The 12,321-nt window shown below is 45.9% G+C and overlaps 1 protein-coding gene across 4 annotated transcripts in view; it reads left to right on the top strand.

Moving 5' to 3' along the window:
* The first annotated feature begins 9,835 nt into the window (after positions 1–9,835).
* Positions 9,836–12,321, top strand: part of Ctcf (CCCTC-binding factor) — a 47,076-nt gene continuing 44,590 nt past the window's right edge. For 2 of the 4 annotated variants that reach the window (XM_021632082.2, XM_021632074.2), the window contains exon 1: positions 9,838–10,046. The gene's annotated coding sequence lies outside the window, so the exon portion shown is untranslated. Of the gene's footprint in view, positions 10,047–12,321 lie in introns of all 4 variants that reach the window. The other 2 variants (XM_060392074.1, XM_060392076.1) reach the window with 2 other exon arrangements.

The raw sequence follows: 12,321 nt of genomic DNA, 5'->3' as shown, positions 1-12,321 counted from the left end.
GAGACAGGCAGATCTCTGTGAGTTTGAGGACAGCCTGGTCTACCAAGTGAGTCCAGGACAGCCAAGGCTACACAGAGAAACCTTGTCTTGAAAAAAGCAAAACAAAACAAAACAAAAAAACAAAAGACAGTGTTAATAGGATAGCCCTAGCTGTCCTAGAACTCAATCTGTATACCAGGCTGGTCTCGAACTAAAAAAGATCCACCCGCCTCTGCCTCCTGAGTGCTGGGATTAAAGATGTGTGCCACCACCACCCCCTGGTCATTTTTTTTTTTTTAAGTTCTGAGGCTTGAACCCAGAGTCTACTAGGCAAGTGCTCTACCACTGAGCTCTCACCTCACTGCCTTCTTAAACAAAACAAAAACCGAAAAACAAAAAACCCAGTGCTTTATTAGTAATCCACATACTATGTAGGTCAACCACTTAAAGTATATAATTTGCTAAACATGGTGCAAGCCTGTAATCACAGCACTTGGGAGGCTAAGGCAGGAAGATTGGGAGTTCAAGATCATCCTCAGCTACATAGTAAGTTGGAGGCCAGCCTAGACTACTTAAGATTCTGTCCCAAAAAAGAACTTTTTTTTTCTGTCTTTTTTGAGACAGGGATTTTCTATGCAGTGTTGGCTGTTCTGGAACTTGCACTGTAGACCAGGGTGACCTTGAACTCACAGAGATGTGTCTGCCTCTGCCTCCTGAGTTCTGGGATTAACTCTGGCAGTAGTGGGCCATTACTGCCTGGCTCAAAATGTTTTTTTAAAGCTGGGCCTGGTGGGGGCTGGAGAGAGGGCTCAGGTGAGCAGTTAAGAGCACTGACTGTTCTTCCAAAGGTTCAACTCCCAGGACCCACATGGCAGCTCACAACTGTCTGTAACTCCTGTTCCAGGGGATCTGTCACCCTCACATAGACATACATGCAGTCAAACACCAATGTACATATAATAATAATAAATTTTTAAATATAAAAAGCTGGGCATGGTGGCATATACTTTTAATCTCAGTTCTTGGGAGGCAGAACCAGGTAGATCCCTATGAGTTCAAGGACAGCCTGGTCTATATAGTTCTAAGATAGCCAGAGCTACATAATGAGATTCTGTTTTAAACAAAAGAAAACACCAATTTTTAAAAATTAAATAATAAAGTATACAATTCAAATTATGCTTGATAGTGCAAGGGTCTAATGTCAGCTATGTGGTGGAGGGGAGGGGGCTAAGGCAGAAGCACTACAAATTCAAAGACTGCTTGGACTATAAAGGGAGCTTGGGGAGGCCACCTTGGAGAACTTAGCAAGACCAGATCTCAAGATAAGAGAGTGAGCAGACTTGGAATGTAGCTTAGTAGTAGAGTGTCCAGTACAGACTAGACCCTTGGTTCAATCCCCAGTAATAAAGCATCTAACCTAATGGCTTTGGATATATTCAGTGTTTTGAACCAATGACTATAATTTTACAATATTTTTTTCTACTCATAAAATAATTTTACTCCCTTTAGCTAACATTCCCAGAGTCCCTGCATAGGCCTAGGTGATTAGAAACCTACTTTCTCTCCCTATAGATTTGTTTATCCTTATATATTTTCATAAATGGAATCATTATGTCTTACCAATTTACTCAGTTCTAAGAGATATCTGAGAACTTCCCAAACAGAGTTTGCCACAGAGACTGGCAATTACTATTTGATCAGCCTGCATTTCCTCATTTTTGTTTGTTCATTTTAGCAAAGGTTTCATATATATCTCAAGTTGGTCTTGAACCTGCCATCTTCCTGCTTCCAATTCCTGAATGCTGGACTACAGGTAGGCGCTACCATGCCTAGCTGTATATCTCCTCCTTTACCCCTGGTCCCCAAAGTCAGATACACAGAAAGTAGTCAAGAAATGTCTTTTAGGCTCCTGAGATTACTTAATGGGTAAAAGCATGTGACATACAAGCTTAGCAATATGAGCTGGACCCCTGCAATCCACATGGTGGGAGAAAAGAACCCGCTCCTGCAAGTTCCTGCAAGAGTGTGACCTTGACACTCTCTGGCACTATCACAGGCACATCTAAATAAAATAAATATAAGGTATACATAACATAAACACACACACACACATATATTTTAAGAAATGTCTTATAAGGCCAGGAGGGATATCTCATAGCTATAATCCTATCACCGGGAGGCTGAGGCAGAAGGATTTCTTTGAGTTCCAGGACAGGCTGGGCTACACTGTGGGATCCTGTCTCTAAACACAACAATAACAGAAATGTCTTTGGGTGTATATTTCTATAATCTGTCTAGCTTTGGGCTCCCTCTATCCCATTTCCCAAGATAAAAGTATGTCTTACTCTTATCTTGAATGCAACCTCTAAACATTTTGGAGATGAAAGTACCATATGTTTAACAGAGAAGCCAGAAAATTCAGCACCATCCCTCAGGAGTATCACCTGTCTCCCTCCAACATTACTTGTCTGAGCATACAGCTAGCTAGACATACTTACAGACTAACAAACAGCCCCAAATATCTCTGCCATCTGTCTGCCAAGGTTGCCTGAAGTTTTCATCATTAAAGTACTTTTGATATGGCTCAGAGGTTAAAAGTACTTTCTGCTGAAGTTTGATGAGTCTGACGACAACCTTTCCTTTGAGGTGAAGCAGTAGTATCCATCTTGCTTTGGGGTCAGAAATCCTTTTGTCTCTCCTAAATAAATCATATGGAATTAAGGAAGTAAAGTTTCAGTGTTCAGTTAAAGAACACATGCTTGACATGCACAAATAAGGTCCTGTGCTTACTTCCTGGCAGAGGTGCCTCCTCTCTTCTTCCTAGGTAGCCTTAGAGCTAAAGCATCCACTCCAGAGGACTGCTACAGAAGCAGACATGTTGAGCTGGGTACTGTGCTGCATACCTGTAATTCTAGCACTCAGGAGGCTGAGGTAAAAGAATCATTTGAGCCTAGGATTTCAAAATCAGGTGGGATAACACAGCAAGACAAAGAAGAAAAGGAGGGGAAAGGGAAGGGCAGGGGAGGAAAGGAAAGAGAGAGAGAGAAGGTTGCTTTTTGAAGTTGGGTCTACTGGCAGAGGCTTATAATCTTAGCTACTCCAGAGCCTGAAAAGTTTAAGGCCAGCCTGGTTATAGAGTGAATTTAAAGCCAGCAACTTAAGAAAATCTTGCCTTCAAATAAAAAGCAAAAAAGAGCTGGGGATAATGCTCAGTGGTAAAGCACCAACCTAGTGTGGCTAAGGCCATAGATTCAATCCCTAATATACAAAGGAGAAAAAAATAAGACAAAGAAGATGATGAAAGAAATATTACTTGAAGTCTAAGGGAGGAAGGAAGGGATCTAGAGCAGCCAGTAAGAGAACATGAACACTGAGAAAAGTGTAGCTGAAAGAATTTTGGTTTCATTTTGGTTTTTAATAAGTAACTTCAATTCTTTCTTTTTCTTTTTAACCAAGACCTCCAGCCTGTCCTGAAACACAATATTGGCCAGATTGGTCTCAAACCCACAATCCTCCTGCCTGAGTCTCCTGAGAGCTGGGATTATAGGTGTGCTCCATTACACCTAACTTACCTCCTGAATTTAAGATAAAACTAGGTTAGGCATGATGGAGTACACCTGTAATCCCAGAACATTTGGACAGACAGTCATGAAGGTATTTTGTAAAAGGATGTGATGCATTACAGAAAGCTAATCAATGCTTGAAAAATGCAGACAAGAGCAAAACAAACAAACAAACAAACAAACAAAAAACAACCCAGAATTAACTTACTTTCTAAGCATTGGATACAGGTACTTGAAAGTGTAACCATTCACTGAGACATTAAAAACAAAACAAAACAACAACAATAACAACAAAAAAAAACAAATACATCTTTTACAGGGGTCCAAAGAAAGAAGACACTGATAAGGGAAAAAATTCTGGGGGCCTGGGTGGGAGATGATGTGGAAGTCTTTAAAATATTCGAAGCTGTTTTGGCAACTGATGTGGATAGACACTGAGAGCTTTCCGGAAGTTTTATGAGGTTCAGCATCACATATACTCCTAGCCCAGTGGCATGGGCTGCCCCACTGTCCTCAAACATATTTCCATACGTTTATGTCCTTATCATGCTCTCTATCTTACGTGACTTTGTTCCACCTCTTAATAGCTTTGCAGTACTTTAGATCCAGCTGAAGTGAGATAGTACACTTTTTACACTTTCTGTGAATCCTTTTCTTCTCTTTTCAAAGATTTTTATTTTATGTGTATGAGTCCTTGCCTATACATATTTATGGCCACCACATGCATTCCTGGAGCCACATAGGCCAGAAGAGGGTATCAGATCACCTGGCATCAGAGTTACAGTCAGTTGTGATCTGCCATGTGGGTTCTGGGAACCAAACCGGGTCCTCTGCATGAGCAGCAGGTGCTCTTAACTGCTGAGCCATCTCTCCAGGCCCAATCATTGCATTTTTTACATTTAAACTTTTAAGTTCAAAGGCAACAAGCACTTCCTGAATTCAGTGCTTAAAACTGGTGCAGCTACTCAATAAAGATTGACTTTTTTTTGTTTGGTTTTTCGAGACAAGGTTTCACTGTGTAGCCTTGGCTGTCCTGGACTCACTTTGTAGGTCAGGCTGGCCTCAAACTCACAAGAGATCCGCTTGCCTCTGCCTCCCTGAGTGCCTCTGAGCACGGCATGAAGTCCTGGGTTCAATTCATAAAAGGGAAAAAGGAGAGGGAGGGAGGAAGGCAGGAAGAGACAGACTGACAGACACACACACACAGAGAAACAGAGAAAGGGATGAATGAATACAAGAGACTATCTGATGAACTGGATGGATCATGCCATACCTTATACAACAGGTACAAAACAACAGAAGAATTTATGTATATCCTTAGGCCCAATACCAGTGGTTCTCAATCTGTGGGTTGCAACCCTTCCAGGAAAAGGTCAAGTGATCCTTTCAGAGGAGTGGCCAAGACCATTGAAAAACACAAATATTTACATGACAATTCATAACAGTAACAAAATTACAGTTAGCAAGTATTACAGAATAGCAAGTATTTTGGGGGTCACCACAACAGGAACTGTATTAAAGGATGACAGTATTAGGAAGGTTGAGAACTACTGTCCTGTACCAAAGTAAAGATTCTTGGGCTGGCGAGATGGCTCAGAGGTTAAGAGCAGTGCATGCTTCTCCAGAGGTCCTGAGTTCAATGCCCAGCAACCACACGGTGGCTCCCAACCATCTATAATGAGATCTGGTGTCTTCTTCTGGAGTTCAGGTGTACATGCAGGCAGAACATTGTTTATATAATAAAATAAATAAATCTTTAAATAAATATTCTTGTCTATCGTTAGCACACTGAGCTTTCATTGTTGATTATCTGGTATGAACATTCCCTTCCTATCTAATCTAGCCCAGGTTGGTGATCTTTCTGCCTCAACCTCTCCAATGCTGGGATTACAGCAGTGTATCACCATACCTGGCTACAACAACCAACTTTATTTTTAATTTTTTATTTTTTTGGTCTCACTACCTATCAACCCCAAAGCCTCATACATGATAGATAAAGCACTACCAAGTTACCAATGAGTTACAACACCCCTTTTGCCAGCATGGATTAGTTGATATAGATTAGCTGAAAGACACTGGATGGTGGAAGAACAAACAAACTGCTGAATTAGATCAACCTATACACTTTAAAGATGTTTTAACATCAGAATGGAACTTGGGGAATATGTTATAGTAAGAGGTTTTGCCTACAATTCCATAGGTGATGAAAAACTAAGGGTTGCATAAAAATTGAAAGATCTGATCTGAATAAGAGAAGCTTCTAAATGAAAGGCATGACTCAGGAAGAGACTCAGAAAGACAACAATGTAGAAGATGCAGAAAGCAGATTCCCCTGCATGGAGACAGCTTAACAAACCAGCTGAAGAGGGACACAGTTCATCAGACTGGCAAACCTTGATGTTGAAAGACAGATGATCAGGGCTGCAGTTATGGAGGATCGTAACACCAATGTCTAAGAGAATCTTCATAAGGACATTCAGACTATTAATTTGTGGAATTGATAATTATTTCTACTGTAAAAGTTAAACTGTGCACAATTTTTAGCTTAAAAAGGGAGATGTTGTAGAGGAATTTTAATTCAGAAAATGCCTGTTCTAGCAAGAGATCACATCCAAAGACCTTCTAGGTCTCTGTGATCTGGATAGAGTACAAACACACCTTTAATCCAGGAGACAGGCAAGCAGATCTGAGTTCTGAGTTCAACACCAGCCTGGTATAGAGCAAGTTTCAGGTAAAGAAAAGCTTAGGTCCAGGAGAGATGGTACACATCTTGAGTCCCACAAAATGAAGGTAAAGTTAGTTTGTAGAAGGAATCACCCATGTTTGAAAGTGATGTCTAATTGAGTGGCAGAAAAGTGACAAATGGGGGGGGCTGTTGTTTGTTTTTTCGAGACAGGGTTTCTCTGTGTAGCCTGTCCTAAACTCGCTTTTGTAGACCAGGCTGGCTTCGAGCTCGAGCTCCATCTGCCTCTGCCTGAGTGCTAGGATTATAAGTATGCACCACTGTGCCTGGCTGAGAGGAGGCAGTTTTACCACAACAGTAATAGGGAGTCAGGTTGCAGAGAAAGAACACAGGTGAACGAGCCAGAGAATGAAAATGAGCCAGAAGATTAGAAAAGTTTGTTGGAGTTAGTTTGAGGCCAAGCAGAGCAATTCAGGGGCTGAGAGAGAAACCAGATTGAATACATCAGCTGGGAGAGGAGTTTGAGCCAGAACAGCTGAGGTGAGCCAGCCAGTCCAGAGCTCAATAAGAACAAGAAAGGGTGAGCTTATTAAGCAGTAAGTCTCAGAGGTGAAAACATTCTTGGCCTAGGTTAGTTTGTATGGAGGCTAGAAGCTTCCAGTAGGCCTAGGTTAGCAGATGGAGGCAGTAAGCCTCTGAGACAACAATTAAAACAGATGAATAAAAGTTACTTTTACGTATTAGTCTACCTGTCAGTTAATAAAGCAGCACTTTACCTGTCAAGCTCTAGCACTCAACTCTTAAGAATTTGAAATTACTCTAGGATTCTGTTCCCACCAAAGAGAATGAGGGACAGGTTCTAAAATATGGTGACTTCACCAAAGCCATATGGTAAACTTGGCAGCCATCTGCTAAAAGGTCCTGACCATCCTCCATGGACTATTAACCTAAGTGAAAGTCCATGGGAAACCTTTCTCACATTCTCAAAAAAACAAACAAACAAACAAACAAAAAACATTAGGGGTGTGAGTAATAGTAAGATGGCTCTCAGTTGAGAGTGCTTGAGACAATGCCTGACAATGTAAGGGTCATTCCTAGGATCCTTATTATAGAAGAGCCAGCTTCTGCAAGTTACCATCTGAACCCCATAGGTGTGCCCTGGCATGCCATCCATATGCCCACACCCCCACACAAAATAAACGAAGTGCAATAATTTTTTTTTTTAAAAAAGGGGGCATCCTTAGGCAGATCTCTGTGAATTCCAGGCCACTCTGGTCTATAAAGTGAGCCCAGATCAGTTGGGACTATACAGAGAAACCCTGTCTTTCATGTCTGTATTCAAGTAGCTGAATATTGGCTGGAAAGATGTCTTAATGGTTAATAGCACTGGCTGCTCTTCCAGAGGACCTAGGTTCAGACCTAAGCACCCACATGGTGGCTCACCACCTTCTGTAACTCCAGCTCCAAGGGATGCATCTTCCTCTTCTGGCCTCCATGGGCACTGGATGCACATGGTACACAGGCAAACACCCATATACATAAACACACACACACACATTTTTAAAGCTGAATGCTACTGGAGAAAAAGCACACTGGGTCATGTGGTTTAGCTTTAAACTCATGATCACAAACTCCAAATGGGTATCCTATCCCAACAAGACAGGCCTACTAAGAACTGAAGTTTCCTCTCTCCTGCATTTGCATACCTCTTCACCTTTGACACCCTTACTATCAGTGGAACCTTCCTATCCCAGGTCATTTCTCCTGATTTCCTCTAAGGTCAAGCAAGCCTCCCTTTCTCTGTATCATTTCTGATAGTTCATACAAATGCTCAGGAATAATAGATACCATCTTTTTTGCCTTGTTTGTTTTCTGACAGGGTTTCTCTGTGTAGTCCTGGTTGTCCTGTAACTCCCTCTGTATAGGAGGCTGGCCCTAAACTCAAAGATCTTTCTGCTTTTGCCTCCAGAGCACTGGGATTAAAGGTGTGTGCCACCACCGACTGACATCTACCATTTTTTAAACATCTCCACTGGGCTGAGAAGAAGCTCAGTGGCAGAGCACTTGCCATTGCCCTGGGTTGGATTTCTACAACCAAAAGGGAAACAAAACAAAACTCCTCCCTTGACCTTACATCCTTCTGCACTTATCCCCCAATGTCTGCTCCACCCACAGCAAAGCTCTCAAGCCGCTTTCATGTACTGTTTCTATTTCCTTACTTTCCTGTTTATTTTTTAACCCATTCTATTCAGGTTAACATCTTCAGTGGGTACATACAAGTTAAGCTGAAGTTATCAGTGATATTTTCCATTTATCTCCAAGGTAAATTGAGCTTCTGGCTCAACTGTATTAGAACTCTCTGCACCTGAAAACAGAAACCTCCCTTCCTGCCTGAAATTTCTGGCCTTGGATCCTACAACTCAACACTCCAGACTTGACTTTTTGTTCAATTCCTTCTCTCTTATACTGGAATTTCTCTATCTTTTCTTAGTCAAATCTTAAAACCAATAGCCCCACAAACAGTGGTTGAATCAGCTCATGAAGTTTAAAAACATCTGATTTAGTTGCTGACATTTGAGCATCTGGATTTTATATACTTCTAAACCTCACTTTTGGATTCTTTGGGGGGGGGGGAGGAATAAACAGTGTCTGTTGATAATGGGCCATCATTCCCATAACATAGCACAGGTAGATTGCACATGGATAGAAAAGCAGCAGCTCCCTTGACACTAGGTGCATTTGTTATCCTCATAGCTAAATCAAGAAGTTTAGGAATACAGTCCTGAGTCACATTCCAAGACCTCGAGAGGGAGAGGGGATCATTAGGACATCTAGCAATAGGGCCTTTGCCAAATTTACCACTGGTTGGGTAGGGTTCCCCAGGCGAGGGGGAAGGGCTTATGAAGGAAGTCAATTGGGAACGTAAACAGAAGTAACACCTCATTCTTCCTGAACTGAGGTACCCCTATTCTGGTTCTCTTAATCTCACATCCGGTTTTATAAGGCCCTTTCCTAGGAAGATCACCAAAGCCACTGGGCCAAGACAGCCCTTTCTAGCCGTCGATCTTGAGCACTGGACGGTGCCGGGGAAGTGGGAGAGTGCGGGAACTCACTGGCTCTTACTCGGTAGCGGGCCACAGTAGAGAGCTAAGCCCAGCTTGGGAGGAGACTGGGCAGGGCCGAACCTTGGAGCGTCCTCGACCCCACGGCTCAGCCCCGCGCGCTTAGTTCAGCTAACCTTAGTCCTCCTGCCCTTCACAGCTCTGAGGGAAAGACAGAGCTAAGGAATCAGGGCAGCCGGGCGGAGATCCGACTGCCCACAGGCCGCAAACCTCCGCCCAGGAAGCCCCACCCAACGGGAACCAGGACGCCTCCGCGCCAGCAAAGCCCACGCGCGACCGGGCGAGGGCGCGGAAGGGCGCGTGCGGCGTGACGACGCGACTCGCGGCGCATCTCGTGACGCCATCGCGCCCGCTTTTGAAAGTTGGCGCCCGGGGCCGCCTCCCATGCTGCCCTGCGCCAACCCCTCCCCTCACCTTTCCTCCCCCGCCCTCAACTCGCCGCCGGCCGGCCCCCCCCACCCGTCTCTTCCCTTATCAGCACCCGCGGCCCCGGCAGCGCCGACGCAGGCGCACTGCACCGCGCCGCCGCCATTTTGTGTCCGAGCCTGTGGAGCGATTAAACCGTGCGCGGACCTGCTTCTTTGGCGGCAGCGGCGACAGCGGTAGCCAGTGCGGGCACGCGGAGCTGGCCGGGGACGCCAGGTGGCCGGAGCGGTGGAGCGGCGGCGGAGCGGGCGCTGCGGGGGGTGTGGCGCGAAGGTAAGGGGGCCCGGGGTGGAGGAGGTTTCGCGGGCCGCCTCTAGGTGTCACGATGGGGCCGCTCCGGTCGGCGCTGGCTGCAGCCCGGCGCCAGCGCCGCCGCCGGGGGGTGTTTGTCTCCCTCTACCGTCCCTGCTGCGGCGCGGCCGCCGCCATTGCCCGGCGCCACCGCCAGGGCCTGGCCAACCCCCTCCACGCCCGCCCGCTAGCTTCCCTCCTCCCAACATGGTAGGCCTCTGGCGGCCGCGGCGACGGAGGCCTGCGCGCTCGGCGACTCCATTTTCCTTCCTTTGTCTCTACCCTCGAGGCCGGCTTTTGGCCCGGCTGCTCTTCGGGCCGCGGCCCGCCCTCTGCCCTCCGCCCCTCCCGCGACGGGTGGCCCTAACCGAGGCTGGACCTCTTGAGGCTCGGTCTCTGCGCTCGCCCCGCGTAGGGGTCCTGAGCCCTCCGCCGCCCGCGCGTAGCCCGGTCCCGGAACCGTGTGGGTGTCGGGTCCCGACCGCCGCGCCTCCGCCTGCCCGTCTTCCAGTTCACCCGGTCCCGGAACCTACCCGGCCGCCCTGCGTGCTTCTCCGGCAGCTGGGGCGCTCACTAGTTTCCCCGAGTCCGAGCATCGCCGCTGCCGGTCTCCGTCGCTGCCTAGTGGCGCAGGCGGCGCTGGTGTGGCAGCGAGCAGAGGGACCCCTGAGCTGCCGAGAGCTCCCTCTGCAAGGCTGGCTGAGCTGCTCGCGCCTCGACGCCGCCCGAACGGGCGGGGGAACGCGCGCTCGCCGCCCCCGCCGGGCCCCGCTGCGCCCCCAAACTCAAGCCAGGGCATCGCGCGGGATCCGACCGGTGCGGCCCCCAATGGTGGGCGGAAAAGACACGAAATTCCGCACCGAATAGTTTTCCTCCGGCTAGGTTCGCACTCTTCAGCCCCTTGGAATGATAGCAGTCAGACTTTGTGCGCCCAGAGACCTGAAAGGGACCGAAACTTCACTTCACTCTGATCTCAAGTGATGTGATAAACTTAAATCATCGGGAGCATGGGCAGATTCCGTTTGTACAGGCGATCCAGGAGTTTGCCCCCCCCAACCCCCCCGATTAAAATGTACTGACGGTGACTTCGTATTCAGGACCTGATGCTTCAGTGCTAGGCTAAGACGTAAGACAGTTCAAGCCCTCTGGGATTGTGCAACCCGATCTAAAGCGCCAATAGGGCAGAATGAACTTATTCTTGACTAGACTGGTAATTTGACTGTTCGATGAAATGTGAGGGTTGATGTTGTAATTGAATCTCCTGGGTTACTTGCAGCAGATGGTTTATAAATATCTGTGCCTAATGTAACTCCTCTTTAGTAACTGACTTCCTGTATTGAGTTTAGCGTTAAGTAAACATTAGCAAAGAGAATATTTTTTTGGAGTTTAGATTAACCGGAAAAAGCTAAAATTCCAAGGCCTCCATAGGCAGGAAAAGAAATCAAACAGGTTATTTACCTCGACTTGGTCTTTTGCATTAGAAAGCTTCCTCTGTTAAATTGCTGGAGTAACTTTTCTGTGCCCTCCCCCCATTTTATTACCAATTGGTCGCTGGTGTGTGGCTTAGGTTCTTGAGAAAAGACAGTTTAAATTGACATTTTTAAGAAAGAGAAGATATTTGTGTTTATGAGGCACTTTACACCCCCACCCCCACCCCAACAGAGTTTCTCCGTGTACCCTGGCTGGCCTCGAACTCAGATTCATCTACCTCCGTCTTGGGGGCTTAAAGGCGCGCTCCTAGCGCTTGTTTTAAGCATCATGGTGCTAAACAAATTGTGCCGCTCACTGTGTGTGAGCTCACAGACCATGTGAGATCCTAGCAAACCACGTTATATGCAACTCCTTGAACACTCAGCCGTGTGCCATCCCCTTCCCTTAAATGAATTCAGAGTCCTCGAAGCTAGTGAAGCCTCACTAGCCACATTGAAATCCTGTGGAAGTATATTTTTTTTTGTAGTGCTTGTGCATGCCATGCAAGTGTTTTACTTTTGAGCTATGTTTTCAGTCATTCAGCATCTCGTCCCTTTTTGAACTCTCCAGAATGTGCTTCCTCATCCTCCCCCACAATAAAATTGCACTAACTAAATGTAGTAGTGTCTATAGAATGCCAGCCTTGGTAGAAGATCCATCTTTCTTTTGGCCAAACTATATAATTTATTATATTCTTCTGAGTTTTACTGTCAAGTTTGTGTTTGACAAGTGGCATATTTTGTTTATTAAAATAAGCTGCACAAGTTCCCGATGGTCTTGAATGCCA

The sequence above is a fragment of the Meriones unguiculatus genome, chromosome 10, assembly GCF_030254825.1.
Source record: "Meriones unguiculatus strain TT.TT164.6M chromosome 10, Bangor_MerUng_6.1, whole genome shotgun sequence".
NCBI lineage: Eukaryota > Metazoa > Chordata > Mammalia > Rodentia > Muridae > Meriones > Meriones unguiculatus.
The sequence above is the reverse complement of the archived record's forward strand: the minus strand, read 5'-3'. Positions and strand labels throughout refer to the sequence as shown.